Source organism: Spinacia oleracea, chromosome 3 (assembly GCF_020520425.1).
Source record: "Spinacia oleracea cultivar Varoflay chromosome 3, BTI_SOV_V1, whole genome shotgun sequence".
NCBI lineage: Eukaryota > Viridiplantae > Streptophyta > Magnoliopsida > Caryophyllales > Amaranthaceae > Spinacia > Spinacia oleracea.
The window spans coordinates 73221022-73241141 of NC_079489.1; positions in this window are offsets into that span (position 1 = coordinate 73221022).

Below are 20120 nucleotides of genomic sequence, written 5' to 3' on the forward strand. Positions count from 1 at the left end.
TCGTGCTTCATGTTTCCTTTGGTTATGGCCTTTACCTTAATGACCCTATGATGATCCATCACTGCATTTGCGTTGTTGGGGAGTAGATTTTTAATAACAGATTGGTAGAGATAAATTACGGGAGAAGTCGTCGATATGGGGTTGAGTTCGAGAGATTGTTTTCTCTTCAGCTTTTATAAACTCTATTATTTTTATAGTCATCGCTACATAAACTATTTAATGGTTAGTTAATGGATTTTAAATGTTTTGTTTCGGGCCGTAATGGTTTTGAGTTGTATGGAGGCCATTAACTATTTATTATGTTTACAAGTTAGTTAAATTCCGCTGCGTAATGTTGGTAAATAGCCTTAACCGTTATCACGGTGGCGGTAATATCTTTGTAATTCCTTATTTTAAGTGGGAAAATGATTTATAAAAAGAAAGGGATTATTAGGGTGTTACATGCTCACAAATTACTCTTGACTGAACCTACAAGGTCACACCAATGGCATACAACGGATCGCCAGATTAAATAAATCATAATTCATTTAATGGCTAATTGGGAATTTAGGACGGAAAACACAGTAATTTATGATAAATTTTTTACCGTAATCATATATCGTATTGCCTATATTGTAGGTCGGGCCCTACAAATAATTGTATCGTACGACATTGGATCGTCAAGTATTATATGATAAATAATGGTCGGCCTTAGACGCAATCACGCAAGGGAACGAGTAACACTGCATTCCACGAGCCAAGCGCGCAAAAAGTCAAGGTCGTGTATGCCCGTGCTAATGCACGGGGCTCTGTTAATACATAAAATCAAGAAATATTTACAAAAATTAATGGGATTAAATTGTGCGGAGCAGTATGCCCGTGCTAATGCACAGGGCTTTTTTAATTCAAGTGTATGCTCGTGCTAAAGTTTTCTGCTTTCTTTCTCAATAAGCGAGAGTCAAATTTCCGTTTTAAAAAAACGAGCGTAAAGTTATCTGCTTTCTTTCTCAAAAAGCGAGAGTCAAATTATACGATCCAAGAGCTTTAGTGCTTATCCAGATTAATTATTGCTTCTTCTACTACTACTAGATAATCACATACTAGGTACCCAATACCTAGCCTGTCACCAGTATCATGTCGGATCACAAGGGTACCTAGACACACATGTGACATCAAACTTGCTTGCCTAGCATGGGTATCTAGACACACATGCATTATTGCTACTCTTGAATTTACATGGGTAATATGACTCACATGCAAATAATGATCCCTCTTGATTTACATGGATAATATAATTCACATGCAAACAATAACTTCTCGTGATTCTAGCATGAATGAGGCTCTTGGACAATTCATATTACATGCTCGCATAATTAAATAATGACAAACATGCTCTAGTAATTGAATACATAATAACATATGCACAATAAACCTTTCCTTGAATGAAATAATCACCACATTCACATATGACATGATGTTATATAACTTGAATAAATACCTATGCATGATACTACACACATAAGCAATATCTCCACATATACGTACCTTGTGTACGTTCTCAAAAGTGCCACTTTGTTTAATCAATTAATCAATCAATGCTTCCAACTAAAATATATAATAAAATAATTATTATTCAACCTTAATTAAATTTTCAGCAGCTAATTAATATCTTAAGAGTCATTAAAAATCCTAATAACCCATTATTAATGCTAATTAATCACCATGGTTAAAAACCCTAGGCAATTTATGCAATAAAAATATTAAAAATCCACACTTTAGGGTTTAAAACATGCATAATTAATTAAATAATTAATCTGAAATTTCATGCATGAAAACTTTAAACTTAATTTAGTTTAATCAATATTACTTATCTAGAAATTAATTAAATTAATCGAAGCGTGAAAATTTCTTTATTTTATATATTAAGCAACCGAAAAATCGAAAAAGATAGAAGGGGAGAGCGCAAGCACCAACACGCGGCTAGCAGCATGGTTGGGCGGTTCAGCTCAGCGGCGGCAAGGGGGCGCAACAGGGGCGGTAGTCCGACTTGTTGTGCTGGCGGGGTTGCTACTCCTTTTCATTCCACCACGGAAAGGTGTGTGAGAGAGAGAGAGAGAGAGAGAGAGAGAGAGAGAGAGAGAGAGAGAGAGAGAGAGATCAATTTTTAGGGAAGAGCCTATTTGAGTATTAGGGTTTATTTTCCCTTGATCATGGATATTTATACTAACCCTTACTTGGGCCTCAAGTAAGGTTTAGGAAACCCAAGGTTACTTGAATTTCCATATTTCTTAATTTTTATTTCTCCATATTTCCAGGTTTAGCAAAATCTGACAAATGTTTCTTCGTTGGGTATCCAAAGGAAACAAAGGGGTATTACTTCTACAACAAGTCAGAGAACAAAGTATTCGTTGCTCGTGACGGTGTCTTTTTGGAAAGAAATCATATTTTTAAATTGACAAGTGGGAGAATAATAGACCTCGAAGAGATTCGAGACGAACAACGAACCAAGGACTCTTTAGAAGAAGTTCAAGGTGAAGAACCTCCAAGGCCTTTAGAAGAGCCAGTGGGAGTAGTTCCTCAAAACGTTGTTGCCCCTCGTAAGTCAAATAGAACTATGGTTCAGCCGGACAGAAGGACAGGCGTCCTCTTGACTGAAAACTTAGACGTTCTCATATTAGATAATGATGAACCTATGACTTACAAGCAAGCTATGATGAGCTCAAGCTCCATTAGATGGTTAGAGGCCATGAAATCCGAGATAGACTCCATGTCTGAAAATCAAGTCTGGGATTTGGTAGATTTGCCGGATGGGTTTACACCTATCGGATGCAAATGGGTCTTCAAATTGAAGAAAGACAAAGATGGAATTGTATACATATACAAGGCTAGATTGGTAGCAAAAGGTTACAGGCAGCTCACGGCGTTGACTACGATGAAACCTTTTCTCCAGTCGCGATGCTCAAGTCTATTCGGATAATCCTTGTGATTGTCGCATTTCCTGACTATGAAATATGGAATGGATGTCAAAACTTCCTTCTTGAATGGTGTTCTTGAAGAGACTGTGTTTATGACACAGCCAGAGGGTTTTGTCGATCAAAAGAACCAAGGAAAGGTATGCAAGCTTAAGAAATCCATTTATGGATTAAAGCAGGCATGAAGGAGTTGGAGTAAACGATTTGATGCAGCAGTCAATAATTTTGGCTTCATCAAGAATCAGGACAAATCTTGTGTATACAAGAAGGTCATTGGGAGTAAAATTGCATTCTTAGTCTTGTATGTAGATGACATACTACTTATTGGAAGCGACATTCCTATGTTGGAGTCTGTAAAGACTTGGCTTGGAAAGTGTTTCTCAATGAAGGACTTAGGAGAGGCACAATACATATTGGGCATCAAGATATATAGAGATAGATCTAAGAGGATGATTGGACTAAGCCAGAGCACTTACATTGACAAAGTGCTAGCTAGGTTCAATATGATGGAAGCCAAGAGAGGCCATCTACCCATGACACATGGCACATATCTAAGCAAGACTCAGTGTCCCAAGACATCTGATGAGCGTAGAAAGATGAGTGGAATTCCATATGCTTCGGCTATTGGATCCATCATGTATGCTATGATTTGTACAAGACCAGATGTTTCATTCGCACTTAGTACAACGAGCAGGTACCAATCAGAACCAGGTAAGGCGCATTGGACTTCTGCCAAGAATATCATAAAGTACTTGAAAAGGACTAAGGATCAGTTTCTGGTCTATGGTGGTACAGATAAATTTATTGTTAAGGGCTATAAGGACGCAAGCTTTCAAACCGACAGAGATGATTTCAGATCACAGTCTGGGTTTGTGTTCTGCCTTAATGGTGGAGCAGTAAGCTGGAAAAGTGCTAAGCAAAGCACTATTGCGGATTCTACAACTAACGCCGAGCACATTGTTGCCTCAGAAGCAGCAAAGGAAGCTGTTTGGATTAGGAACTTCATCGAAGAACTTGGGGTTGTCCCCTCCATTAAAGGACCAATGTCTTTGTATTGCGACAATAGCGGAGCCATTGCCCAGGCAAAAGAGCATAGGAGCCACCAGAAGTCCAAGCACGTACTGCGGTGATTTCACATACTTTGAGAAATCGTTGAAAGGAAAGAAATCGAGATTTACAAGGTTGGAACTGACGACAATGTTGCGGATCCATTGACTAAACCGTTGCCACAAGCGAAGCACAACGCACATGTAGCAACCACGGGAATCAAGCATATTGGAGAATGGCTTTGATTTTCTAAGTTTTATTTTAGAACATCTGTTAGATCCGTGTTTAAAACAATTGGTTTAACCATTTCATATTTATGATATTTATTATTTCATATTCATTTAATTTGGTTTAGTATTAAATGATAAGTCCATGTGATTAAAAACATTCAAATGGGATGTCAAGATGGATTCTTCGACAAAGAAACACCCATAAGTGAACTTGAATATTGAAGTCACAAAGGATCCCTAATCCAGGTCATTGAAAGGTGGACGGCCAATGGCTAATGAAGATTAGATTGCAAGTAGATTTGTAGTTCGGTTTCTTGAACTAGATTGACTGGATGTCAGAATCTTTTGCATAGATACTTATTGGATCTTGTATCGGATTGACCATGAGAACACTTTAAGAGATTAAATTCATGTCATAAGTAGTTCTCATGAATGGTGATTAGAACCATTCCTCGGAACATGACTGATTATGTCTGCTCGTTTGAGAATTAGTCCGCTCTAATGCTAGCAAAACGTCGCACCGTACGTAAAAGGAGGCTATAAAAGCAGTTATTGGGCGTACTATGAATCAAAGTGAGTGTTCATAGATTGCAAGAATGGATTGTCCTCCTATCTTTGATAGGATATGTGTTGTTGTGTAACAAGGCCTCTCAGAGAGTTAGATACTGTGAAAATGCATGGTCGTGCTCAGAATGGTTAAGGCTTAACCTTCTGTAAAAGTTTAACAGTTGAGCTCAGTAATCCAAGAAACACTTCTGGACCTAATAAGGATGGCTTGGATCTTACCTTATGTTCAGCAAGTAACACTAAGCGACAAAGGAATGTGAATGCACACTTGTCTGAATGACAAGTGGGAGACTGAAGGAAATATGTCCTTCACCCAAGGTGCATTAAGTCTAATACCAAGGTTCAGATTAATTACGAACAATTAATTCAGTGAGATCAAGTGATCGGAACAGCTAGCTGGAGCAATGCTTCCAATCAGTGAGTTCTAATGTATATTAGGCTCACAACTTACTCTTGACTGAACCTATAAGGTCACACCAATGACATGTAACAGATAACCGGATTAAATGAATCGGAAATTCATTTAATAGCTTTTCGGGAATTAGTTCGGAAAAACATAATATACGATACGACCTTGCATCGGAATCGTATATTGTATCGCGAATATTCGTAAGCTGGGCGAAACGAATAATCCTATCGTACGACGGTGATTCGTCGTGTACGATACGATAAATATTAGCCGTAAAGTGTTCGTCGCGAATAGGAGCCGCAACGGAGCTGCCGGCTCGTCGAGCCAAGCGCGCATGCGCGCAAGGCCCAAGGAGCCAGCGAGCTCGCAGCGCAGCGAAGCAAGCCAGCCCGCATGGCCACGAGTGCACGCACAAGCACAACAGCAAGCAACAAGGCCCATGGCCCATGGCTGCTCGGCTGCGCTGTGGGCTTCGGCCTGCGGTGGGCTGTGGGCATTGGGCTTGCGTGCAGTGTGTATGAGTGTGGCAGGTCAAGGCCTTCTGTCTTAGCCGGTTACACTAAATATAATTTAGGTTATATTTTTACACACACCCCAATCAGTTTTTCCATAACCTTAAACCTAGTTCTCAAAATTACGTACGTTCAGTTTTGCTCTCTACTCAAAACTGTTCTTCCCGAAAAAGCAAACTCTCTTGAACGTTGTCTAAGCTACGATTATCAAGATGAATCTGAACCTGTCGGTGAACCAAATAGAGGAACGACAATTGGAGTTCTATGTTCGTGTTCGTTGATACTATACTCGGGAAAACACGCTTCAAATGTAAATATGCTTAATTTGTGATTTATACATGTTTCCTGGCTTTTGGGATGTTCCGCACATGTTATATGTTTAACTGTATTCCCCTACAAAAATAACATCCCAATACATGGAAGTTATACGTTTAGGGAATTATAAAATTTCCCTAAGGAACAAATCAGACATTACACCCACAATGGATCCTCTCGAGGCAATGAACTTCGTTCTTGATCCTCGGGATGATAACAAATTTAATCGTGTTCTGCAAAACCCAAAGTTCCCTAGAAAATTCATCAATCATCATCTAGCTAAGGATATCTCAGCCGAATACCAACAACCTTACCTCCGGAAGGAAGCGACGGCCATAGAAAATGCCATTCTCAGACATTTTGGCAAAAACCCTAATGGTGAATGTTATTATCCTGATAAAATTTGAGCTAGTGCCACCATGGTTGGAAGGATTTGATATCCTAAACACCTAAATCTTCCCTAAAATAGATCGGGATACAAGGGAGAGGTTCATCGTAAAGCATGGGGAAATGAATTAGTGACAAATCATGTCCCATCCATGGCCATGGCTGAATTCGTAAACAGAACCACAACAAAAAGGCGTATGCTATACAACGTAATTTATCTTAACAAAAATGAGGGAGAGTTGGAAGTGCTAGTATACGATTGCGCTTGCTACATCTGGAAACAATACATATCTCAAAATATCGTATCTTGGCGTATCATCGAGGACGAAATGGGGGGAAATCGACCAATTTGTCCCTCGAGAAGCGAACCATTCTGTAGGAACCGCACGCTTCCAAACAGGAAGGGAGGATCAATCTGCCAAAGCACCCAAATCTCCCGCAGAGAGAAAAAGTCGCATCCTGATGAATTTTTGACCAGTTTCACCTTCTTGCAACATGCAGTTCAAGCGGCTCCACTGTTTTTTTAGTTCACCCATGTAAGGTTCCCCCAAAGAAAACACAACAAATCATAGTCGGAGTCAAAGAGTCATAATTGGTATACACCCAAACTAAGATGTAAACTCCAAGTAAAATCCTCAATGTCAGATATGGGAATCAGGCAGCCCCATACTCTATTTCAGTCTAAATACCCTTTTCACTAAGGGGGTAATTTGGATAAGTACGCTATGCTCCTTATCAAATTAGGAGGACATTTGTTGTACACATTTTAAGATCGACCCTTAACAAGGGTATATGGTACATCAAAGGCCCTAAGATAATAAAGGGTCAAGGGTCAAGTCAATTCCAATCAAGATACAAGTCCGGAAGAAAGAAGAAAAGCAGCACAACAAAGGGAAGGCCCAATGGAAACGTGAACCCCAGAGGAAGCAAAATGCCAGTGTCGGTTACAAGGGAATGAGGAAATGGGGAAAAGGTCAAAGCTGACAAGGCCACGTTTATTTTGTTCTTCTCTCTCATCCAAGTAGTTATGGAATGAATACCACTCTTATGCAAACCTCTATTCAACCGTTTCTCACCAAGGATATACATCCACTTGTAAATAACATTCGAGGGACATCACCAATACACAAAGAAAATATTTCATAATTTCATAGCTTTCGGAAGTTTTTAGCCCTATCACTTAGTGTAGACCTAAGCTTAGTAGCCTAGCAGTAGCATAACTATAGTTCGTAGAGTTTCCTTCATGTATTGAAGCACCTTCGGCAATTTAAGTTGTGAATTTTCTAAGCATTCAACCATGGAGGTACATCTCTTCATGAATTAATATTTGTCCAGTTTTTCTTTTCATATCAATAAATGATATTTGTTTAAATTTTCCGTGTTGTTTCACTTAAGAATATTAATTTCACATTAACTTTGCCATAAAACATTCTTGTATTTGGTGATTTCCTACAAATTACTCGTTCACGAGCGAGGCCTCTACATAATAAGGTCAGCCATCGTTTAAGGGTAGTACCCCTAGACACCTTTATCCGCCTACAGAATAAGGTGTTATTGTTTGTTCACGTATACTATTTGTCGCCCGTTTTTACATATGCCGCCCATCCACTATTTAAGGAATTGTCCTTCTTGCCCCTCTCACCCCACCTCTCCCTTACTCACCCCCACTTCCCACTCACTTACCCCACTTTCTCTCACTAAACCCACTACCAAATTTCAGTAACCACTATTTTTTTCGGCCCCACCTTAGCCACCGCCATTATTGGCCCCGTCACCACCACCTCAATTCATATCATTGTCACCCCTCCAGTCCGTGATCTCAACCACCACCACCACTGTTATCGTCATCATTGGAATTGCAGGGGAGTTTTGGCTAGGAACGTAAATGGACGACGACCTTCCTTTAACGTCGGCGTCGGCGTTGGCAGCGGTAACTGTTAGGTTATGATACATATGACAATTCATAAATCATGCGGAAAAACCATAAAACCCAGGAATACATATTATTTACACATAATCATTTAGCATAGAATAGATGCATACTCTTTGTTGCGTGCCTTCCCTAGCTGCACCCGAACCGAACAAGAACAAGTCTTTAGGACTCCAAGTGTCGTCCCTCCGTAGATAGTCCACAGCACGTCCGGATCCGCCTTAAGATTGACCAACTAGAATCGCCCTTAAGGTACTAGAAAATTTCGGCAATTTGAGCAAGATGTGTGTTTGAATTTTCTCTCAAAAACTCACTTTGAATACTTTGAAACTTGTGTTATAAATTGTGAGCCCTAGCCTCATATTTATAGCGGTATGGAAAGGGAATCGTAATCCTATTCAGATACAAATTAATCAAACCTAGAATCCTACAAGAACTCTAATTTAATTAATTTATCAAATAGAATTAGGAATTTAATCATTAACCGAACTCTGCATGTTTTAGGAAACGTGCACGAACACAAACACTTGCACACACACGCACGACAGCCACGATGGGCCTCATGCGCGCGCGCGAGCAGCAGCCCACTCAGCGCCCGCGCGCGCTGCGCGCTGCGCGCGCTGTGCGCGCTGTGCGCTGCGCGTGCTGTGCGCGCTGTGCGCGCTGCGCGCTGTGCGCAGCCTGCTGGGCCTGGCCTTGCTGTTTGTGCGGCGCGCTTGGCTTGCTGGGCGATGGCCTGGCTTCGTGCTGGGCCTCGTCCGGCAGGCCTCGTCCGATGCTTATTCGTACGATGCGCTTCCGATTAAATTTCCGATTCCGGAATTTATTTCCGATACGAACAATATTTAATATTTCCGATTCCGGAATTAATTTCCGTTTCGAACAAATATTTAATATTTCCGTTTCCGGAATTATTTTCCGATTCCGGTAATATTTCCGATTCTGACAATATTTCCGTTTCCGGCAATATTTCCGATTCTGGCAATATTTCCATTTCCGATAATATTTTCCGATACGTACCATGTTTCCGTTTCCGGCAACATCTACGACTTTGGATAATATTTATTTTTCCGATACGATCCATATTTCCGTTTCCGGTAATATCATCGTTTCCGGAGTATTCATTTCTTGCCTGTGACGATCTTAGCTCCCACTGAAACCAAGATCCGTCGGTTCCGAATATTCATAGATAGAGTATCTAATGCATTTAGATACTTGATCCATTTACGTACTATTTGTGTGACCCTACGGGTTCAGTCAAGAGTAAGCTGTGGATTAATATCATTAATTCCACTTGAACTGAAGCGGCCTCTAGCTAGGCATTCAGCTCACTTGATCTCACTGAATTATTAACTTGTTAATTAATACTGAACCGCATTTATTAGACTTATCATAGAATGCATACTTGGACCAAGGGCATTATTTCCTTCAGTCTCCCACTTGTCCTTAGGGACAAGTGTGCATTTCCTAATTCCTTTGTCGCTCGATGCTTGCTCTTGAACATAAGGTAAGAGTTGTCATCCTTATTATGTCCAGAGGTGTTCCTCGGTTTCAGAGTTCAACTGATCAAATAAACAGATAATCATAGCCTATGATTCATCCGAGCACGGCCATGCATTTCACAGTTTCTAGCTCTCCGAGTGGCCTTGTACAACTTTTAAGCATCTCATCCCGATTTATGGGAGGACAATCCCAATCTTGCGATCTTGAGATTAGACTTCGTTTGATAGGTGATTACCTGAGCGTTGCCTTTATAGCCTCCTTTTACGGTGCGACGGTTGGTCAACGTCAAAGCAACCAGTTCTCAAACAAGTAATCTCAAATCACTCAGGTATTGAGGATTTAGTGTCTAATAATTTAATGAAATTTACTTATAACAGATTTTCATCTCTTACAGTAAAGTTTCATAGGTCTCGTCCGATACTAGTCTTCCCAAAGTAAGTATCTATGCAAATGATTATGACATTGCCATGTCCACATAGTTCAAGAAACAGAACTACTAGTCATCTTGCATTCTAATCGTCTAACGTTTTCTATGCGTCCAATTTTATAGAAAACTCCGATTAGGGACCATTTTCAACCTTTGACATTCAAGTTCACTTGATAGACATTTCTTAGTCACAGGACTGGTCCTGACAGTCTATCTTGAATATATCGTCAAATTGAAGGGACTCATCATTTAATACTAAACCAAGATTAAATGGAATATGAAAATACATTTCATATATGATAAATGTTCAACCCCAATGTTTTACAAGCATGGGCCTCAAACCCATCTTCTAAAACAGTTCATGGAATTCAAAGCTATGCTTGATTTCCAGTGCTACAATGTGAGTGTTGCTTCTCACTTGTTGCATAGGTTTAGTTATCATGCTTTGCCAATCTTAATATCCTTTTCATCGAATGTTCTTCGAGATATGATGATAAGATCTTTTCGAGTTTGTTTATTATGTGATCTAGTCTTTCTTACTTCGATGGTGGTTTTACTCATTTTGCAATGAAGAACCATCAAGTTAGCAGACGTTTTTCTTGCTTCAAGAGTGGTTCTACGCATTTTTCAATGAAGAATCATCAAGCCAGCAGATAGGTGATCTACCCAAGTTCAGTGAAGAACTTTAAACAACCCTGTTTTATTGCTTCTTAGGCAATAATTACTTTTACTTCAACTTTATAGGTTGCTAGTGATGCTTTGTTTGGAATTACTTATCCAAGCAGTTCACAGATATGTGGAATACTCTCAACTATATGTTAGAACATAGAAATCATTATTTTAATTTCCCACGCAACAACTCATGGTCTCCAACCCATGTTGCCATTTTCAAAACACGATGCTCTATAGCTCGTCCTTATCAATGGTTAACTTCAAAGGGTCTTGCTTGATCCTTTGCCAGTGTTTATGCGTGTAGCATCAATATTTAGCATATCTTTATTTCCTTGAATCAAGAACTATTCCTATGTACCTTTTCAAGTACCATAAGTATTCTTGATCTCAATCTAGTTGATCTTCACTTAGATCAATAGAGATTGGTATATGTTCGTCATGCCTAAAGTCATACGATACGTTTTTGGCGATCCTCATATTATATCATACATGATAAATTCTTTTGCAGAATATTTCCCAATTGAATTCTATTCATGTAACTTTAGCTTATCTAGTTTCAGTAGATACTAAATTCAGCTAAATTCTTTGACATATAATATAGGTTAAGAATCTCATTTAGACTCTTTGATGTTTAACTTAGTAAATGCTTATACATAGTTCAAACATCCTTTACTTAGATTTATTCATATGGGTCGAATATCTCCAATGGAGTCTTTCGTGTTTGATTTAGTAAATGCCATTACTTAATCTAAAACAATATTATAAGATCTTTGTAAATAGATCTTAATACCCAATATGTACTAAGTTTCGCCATGGTCCATCATTGATGAATAATTTCAAATCTAAGTCATTAGCATTTGAATGTTATTTCACAATAGAGAGATATGTGTGTGATACACATAGGACCAAATAAGTTTTTATGTACTCCCACTAAACTTCTTATACATCTATAAGAATCATGTATATTTTATGAAACTAAAATGCTTATTAGCTTCACTTAAAATACAGTTCCAATTCCCAATTGCTTGCTTAAATCTGTACTTAGATTTTATAAGCTAGCTTTCCTTTTCAAGCATTTATTTGGATCCACAAATCCTATGACATGCCATGTACATAGTTTATTCCAACATTTGATTGAGGAATACTTTTGTCATCCAATTGCCATATTTACCAATATGCAATCATTGCTTGAATTATAGACTTGAAGCATTACGATTTTGCATGAGGTTTCAACACAATCCACATCGTGAATTTGCTTGTAACTTTTAGCAACTAATCTAGCTTTGTGTGTGAACACAATTCATGTTTGATGGTTTTTATCCTTAAAACAAACTTGCAACCAATAGGTGTGAAACTATTCTTGCAAATCAATAAAATTTCAATTTTGTCATCAAAACATTGAGTATGTTTTATGGCCTCTAACCATTTAAAACATTTGAGTCTATATATGGCCTCTAACCTTTTTAGGGAATCTGGGTTTCGTCATAGCTTTCTTACAAGTCACAAACTCATTAATCTACATGATAATAGTTTGACTGCAAGTTGTAGGTTTCTTCACTATCTAATGGAAGAATCGCATAGCTTCAATGACCTGAACTCCATGTTTCTTCACTATCTAATAGAAGAATCTCATAGTTCCAGTGACTTGAACTCTATGCCTACTAGGGTATAGAACATCAAACAATAGAATATCAAATAGCCACTTGAAAGTCCTTTGAATATTCTGTTCTCCTTGAAGCACTTGTAAAGTCTTCTAAGAGATGTCTATTCTTTAAAGCCACTTCTAAAGTCCTTAAAGAATAAGTTCGGATTTTCTGAAGCACTTCGAAAAGCCTCCGGAATGTCCGTTTATGTTTGTTGTTCGCCTCGAAGACTTTCGAGGTCTATTTTCTCCCACTTGTCATTTTGGAAACGAATCTCCAAAAGGACATTATTTCGAGCAAACAAACATTATGTTCTCAAAAATTTGTGGTAGAAACAATACCCTTGTGTCTCATTTGAATAAATCACAATGAAACATATATCTATACTTGGGCCTTAGTTTGGCGAATGACAAACACTAAGCTCCCACTGAGTTTTGCAACTCTCTAGATATTTTATGAAAAGTTATTCTGAAATTACTTTTCAATAGCTTTGACGAATTTGGTTTAGTTTGGTGGTAGTTGAGCATTTTGTTTTAGAAATTATAGGAAAATTCTTTATGATTCATCATTGATCGAATCAAGTACTAATTGACTTCGATTATTCCAACTAAGATATGCCATATCATATGGACCTAGATTGTGAAATTACAACACACAATCATTGATGATCATATTTGGTCTCAAGTAATCATCAATATGATCTAACCTAGATCTTTATGATTTCTTGCCAAGTGGATTTTATACTTCTGAATCTTTGGACTAGCCAAACAGATTCAACTTATATCACATTTGAGTAAATAAACCTATATTCATCAAATCCATGTGAAATAATAAAGTCATAAAATCTTTCTTTAGCTTTGAACTCTATTGTCTAGGCGTTCTAACAATAGTTCATATCTTTTGTTACTTTCAACAAGTAAGACTAGCTGTCTTAAAATGATCTAGAAATCAATCAACTCTCAAAAGTCCATCAAAATAGAGCTTATGAATGTTAACTTGTTGATATGGTCTAAGCAACAATGCCAAAGATTAGTGGAACTCAAATCAAGGGATTGATTTGAACCTAGTAAAGTTCTTTAAAGAGTTGTTTGTTTTAATCAAGCATATTGACTCAACCTGTAATTGACCATTTCATTCAAATAAACAAACAAACATTGTTTTTGTTTTTCTTGAATGTGAGTCTTTCTGTGTTTGAAAACAGCAATTTAGGTATGTTGATTATGGAACAAAATAGCCATTAAGTTCCAGCCTTTGAAAGGACCTAAAACAAACTTAGATGACCCTACAATTAATGTAGCATTGCCATGCTTCATTTCCCACTTGTAGGTCATTAGTGTATCCTAGCTTCCATTGTTTGAGTTATTACCGAAGTAAGAACCTCAAGCGGTATATGATACCAAGGAAGTTTGATTGCTAGGTCACTTCTCTTTAAACATAAACTTATAGGTAGAAACGGAATCGTAAATTCCTTTCATTGTTCCTCGTTTTCCTATTTCTTGTACCCTTTCTTATAGTCTTAAGAATTGAATTCTTTAGTGTTGACTTTTATACTTTGTTAGACATGTCCAATGTCACCAACAAGGTTCTTTACCATTTATGTTGAATATTTTGTTTCAACTAGATGATCTTACCAGAAGCTTCTAAAGTTATCTAAGCATCGATCTATTCGAATGTCTAGGGACTAGACTCATTCGAGAATTAAATGGACAAAGATATTAGGTTGTTAACCATTGGTAAAGCTGAGCGTATTAAACTCAATGCTTTATGATCTCAAAATTACAGTGTATTTTGAATTCACAAGCACCAATTGGTTTGCCATTCGATTTTGATATTCGAAAACAGCCATAAAAGTCGCTATAAGAAACGTACATTTTAAATTGCTCACTTTCTCTCTTTTCCGTGAATCGTTCTTGGATTCACTACCAATCGAGGAAATTTACTGTTACCTTTCTAAAAGGATTTATTGTAGTGCAAGATATTTAATTATAAACAATAATTAAAACATACATTGAAGCATGCAAAGTCTAAACATTTATCATGAATAATAACTTGGAATTAAAGCAACCATGCAATTCAAACAAGTTATTAGCATTTTATTCGAATTATGTGTTCCGGCAGGTGTGAATAAAATGATTCCAAGATCCTAAAATCATTGAAGAACTAAGCACAGTTTGTCGACTTAATCCTAGAACATCTTAGGTAAGCAAAAACCTTTTGCTAATAGTCTAGAAACTATTCTTGGTTGATAGGTACGTCTAAGAACTTATTAGGTAAACCTATCGAATTTGCCACGACATAAAAGGACTCCTTACTTATATCGTTGAGTTTCACCAAAACTAACATGTACTCACAATTATTTGTGTACCTTGCCCCTTTAGGACCAATAAGTAACACCTCGCTGAGCGAAAACTATTACTAGATTGATGTAAAGGATATCCAAGCAAGTGTATATTTTGGCATGGCACCTTTTAACTCAATTTTTAAGTTTGGAACTTAAGGCTCTTACTATGTTGGTTAGATTTTAAGTGAACTAAAATCCTTAATCATGCAACATAATCAAGCTTTTGATCTCATGCATTTTAAGACATATTTAAAACAATAAATAACTTAAAACATGCATAAGATATTTGTGATCTAGTATGGCCCGACTTCATCTTGAAGCTTTGACTTCAAAGTCTGTCTTGAAAATCTCCGTGGGAGGCACCATTTTCTTCAAATAGGATAAGCTATAACTAATTACAACTATTTGATGGTTCGCAGACCATATTTGAATTGAAAAATAACTTTGGTACTTTAGACCAATTACATTCAAATTAATGGTACGCAGACCATATTTTCTATCCTATTTGGGCCATACTAGTCACTTCATAACCTGCAAAACAGTACATATACAATATATACCATTCACCCATTCATTATCATGAATGGCCCACTTAGCTGGTTAGTAAAACACATTATGCATCACGTAAATATTTGCAGCAATTAATCAAGGGCACCAATATCTACCAATTATTCAGTCCTTATTAATTCTAATCAAGTTGTTTTAACCTTAAGGATTTGTAGACCTAATCAAGAGTTTATGACTAAAAAGCGCTCCCATTTAAACCAATAAATTCATATGCTTTACCAATTTTAAACATAAAAATGTATTTCTAGTCTAACCGGAAACATACAAATTTAATTAAAATTTAAAGCTCATATAAATTTATAGTTGAATCCAAGAAATTTAATTTAATTTCAGTCGCATTTAAATTAATTCATGATATTAATTTTAGTAAAATAATTAGAATAAATAACATTTATTATAATTATAATATTCAAAATTAAAATCCAAGAAAATAATTCAAATTATTAATTTTAAAATTAATTAAAATTACGTGAACTGAAATTTTCAAATTAAACATTCAAAACGATCTAATCGTAACGCAAACATCCTACGCGTTGCACGCCCATGGGCCGTACGCACACAGCCATTTCTGGCCATGTGCGCGCAGCCCATGCGCTCGTCGCATAGCTGCTGCTTCCCTATCGCAAGCCTCCGCACGCATTGGTGCTCGCTGCGCGCGCGACATCGCTCGCTGGGCGCGCGACATCGCTCATTGGGCGCGCGAACCATCGCTCGCTGGGCGCGCGACATCGCTCGCTGTGCGCGCGAGCCATCGCTCGCTGGGGCGCGACATCGCGCGCTGTGCGCGCGAGTAATGCTGGGCGCAGCGCTCGTGGCACGCGAGCTTGCGCTCTCTGCGCGCGAGGCTGCGCGCTCTTGTGCGAGGCAGCGCGCGTTGTGGCGCAGCTCGCTTGCTGCCCACACGCGACTGCCTTGGCTCGCCCTTCGCCCATGCCCATTCGTTCATTGCTCGTGGCACACGACACAAGGCAGGGCTGCTGCCTTGTGCTCGTGCACTACGCCCTTGCTCATTGCATTCGTGCCGCACGGGCGACGAGCTCCCTTGCTCGTCGTCGCATGCCCGCATTATACAACACCCCTTAAGGGTAACACGAAGCGTCCATTGCCTCGTGCGTGCAAGTTATATGAACGAATCGCATAAAAATTTAAAATTTATATTTAAAATTAATGACAAATTAATAAATAATATTAATTTCATAATTTTAGGGCGAAAAAATCGAAAATTTATTATCCAATTGATTTCCGATTGATATGGATTCAAGTCTAGGTCATAAAAATTTAAAATTTATCGTAAATTTACAATTTTTATGGTGGTTTTTAATCATAGGTTTCTAATTAAATTACAATTAATTATGAAAATCAAATTAATTCTAAATTATTCTAATTTTCAACAAATTAATCATAATTACAAATTAGATTGCATAATTAACAAGACTAGGCATTCAAACTTGTTAAACATATGCAGTAGGTCAATCAAAATTCAAGATTTATCAACAAGAATCGCAAATATTTAATTTAACATCTTAAATTTACGAAATTTTGCATTCGAAAAACTAAAACCTTCGAAAAGTCATAGTTAGGCTTCGAATTTGAGAATTCTGGGTTCGGCAGAAAAATACTATTTTTGTCAAAATTTTAGAATGCCATTTACATGCGGAATTGACACAAAAATCACTCAATTCGGATGAGTAACGAAGAAACTGCCGAAAAACTGCGTACGTATAATTAAATAAACGCAATTTGCAATTAATTAACAATTACGAAAATTAATCACCCCTTTTAATTCTTGCAAATTTGTAATATTTAACCATGTTCATGCAATTTAGATTATGAAAATAATAAGGGGCTCGTGATACCACTGTTAGGTTATGATACATATGACAATTCATAAATCATGCGGAAAAACCATAAAACCCAGGAATACATATTATTTACACATAATCATTTAGCATAGAATAGATGCATACTCTTTGTTGCGTGCCTTCCCTAGCTGCGCCCGAACCGAACAAGAACAAGTCTTTAGGACTCCAAGTGTCGTCCCTCCGTAGATAGTCCACAGCACGTCCGGATCCGCCTTAAGATTGACCAATTAGAATCGCCCTTAAGGTACTAGAAAATTTCGGCAATTTGAGCAAGATGTGTGTTTGAATTTTCTCTCAAAAACTCACTTTGAATACTTTGAAACTTGTGTTATAAATTGTGAGCCCTAGCCTCATATTTATAGCGGTATGGAAAGGGAATCGTAATCCTATTCAGATACAAATTAATCAAACCTAGAATCCTACAAGAACTCTAATTTAATTAATTTATCAAATAGAATTAGGAATTTAATCATTAACCGAACTCTGCATGTTTTAGGAAATGTGCACGAACACAAACACTTGCACACACACGCACGACAGCCACGATGGGCCTCATGCGCGCGCGCGAGCAGCAGCCCACTCAGCGCCCGCGCGCGCTGCGCGCTGCGCGCTGCGCGCGCTGTGCGCGCTGTGCGCTGCGCGTGCTGTGCGCGCTGTGCGCGCTGCGCGCTGTGCGCAGCCTGCTGGGCCTGGCCTTGCTGTTTGTGCGGCGCGCTTGGCTTGCTGGGCGATGGCCTGGCTTCGTGCTGGGCCTCGTCCGGCAGGCCTCGTCCGATGCTTATTCGTACGATGCGCTTCCGATTAAATTTCCGATTCCGGAATTTATTTCCGATACGAACAATATTTAATATTTCCGATTCCGGAATTAATTTCCGTTTCGAACAAATATTTAATATTTCCGTTTCCGGAATTATTTTCCGATTCCGGTAATATTTCCGATTCTGACAATATTTCCGTTTCCGGCAATATTTCCGATTCTGGCAATATTTCCATTTCCGATAATATTTTCTGATACGTACCATGTTTCCGTTTCCGGCAACATCTACGACTTTGGATAATATTTATTTTTCCGATACGATCCATATTTCCGTTTCCGGTAATATCATCGTTTCCGGAGTATTCATTTCTTGCCTGTGACGATCTTAGCTCCCACTGAAACCAAGATCCGTCGGTTCCGAATATTCATAGATAGAGTATCTAATGCATTTAGATACTTGATCCGTTTACTTACTATTTGTGTGACCCTACGGGTTCAGTCAAGAGTAAGCTGTGGATTAATATCATTAATTCCACTTGAACTGAAGCGGCCTCTAGCTAGGCATTCAGCTCACTTGATCTCACTGAATTATTAACTTGTTAATTAATACTGAACCGCATTTATTAGACTTATCATAGAATGCATACTTGGACCAAGGGCATTATTTCCTTCAGTAACATGGGAGGTCAAAATAATTAAAATATTCATAAATACTACTACCTCTGTTTCATTAAGTTCTTTACGCTTTGAAAATTGTGTCAACTAATCAAAACTTTGACCATAAGTTCTCACTATTATATCTACCAAAAATTATCATGAGATATCTTTTTAGATTCGTCTCAAATGTATTTCATAAATAATAAAAATTTTATAATTTTTTGTTCTACATAATTGGATATATTAATGGTCAAACATTGCACCGGGGTCCATGCAAATAGTAAGTGTAAAGATCTTTTTGAAACAGAGGTAGTACGAAATTAGGCTGAAAACCCCATTCCTCCTAGGCCAGGAATAGTATAGGCAGCCTTATTCCTTTCCTAGGAGGAAATGGAAAAGCAGTCTAATTCCATGGAATAGGATTTCTTTTCGAATTCGATCTTCCTAGGCATGAAATGGGGCTGAAAATCCTATTCCATGAATAATTTTATTTGTGTTCTATTTGTAATGTCAACGAGATTTAGCTAATTTTGTACTTATATATCTTTTTTTGTTGATTATTTTTTAATTTAGTTTGTTATTTGTTGACTAGAACTAATTTTGTTTGTTTGTTTGTTTATTGAATAAAATTAAGTTAATAATTAGTTAAGGGGAAAAAATCGATTATTTTTTTAGGAAAAATTATTTGTTGACATTATGTTTAGTTTTTATTAATGTACATCCTATATAATTACCCTTAAAAACCCCAATATAATAACGATAAATTATTAAAAAATCATATTAAAAATAATAGTTAAATTATAATAATAACAAATGTAATAAATTTGACGAAAAGCAATTAAGTTGATGAAAAAACGCATAAAACATGCATCATAAACGACACAAAAATGTCAAAAAATGACACATATAGCAAAAACACGGAATAGGGTTGAGATCCTTATTTCGGCCTAGGGCGGGAATAGACTGAGATCCCTATTTCTTCCTAGGGCAAGAATAGGGCTGAGATCCCTATTTCGGCCTAGGGTGGAAATAGGGTTGCGATCCCTATTTCAGCCTAGGGTAGGAATAGCGGTGGGAGCCTTATTCCGTGTTTTCCTCGAACTTTTTTTTGGGCCTAGGGTAGGAACAGGGGTGGGAGCCTTATTCCGTGTTTTTATTTGTAATGTTGACGATATTCAGCACAGACAATCATTCGTTGACAAGATTTAGGACGCACAATCTTCCTTGGCAAATTTGCTAAAAATGACCTTTTATAACCCAAATTTTGCGAGAAAGGGCCTAATATAATTGTTTTTTGAAATCACACCTTAATGTAATTTTTTTTTTGTAAGAAATGATCTTAT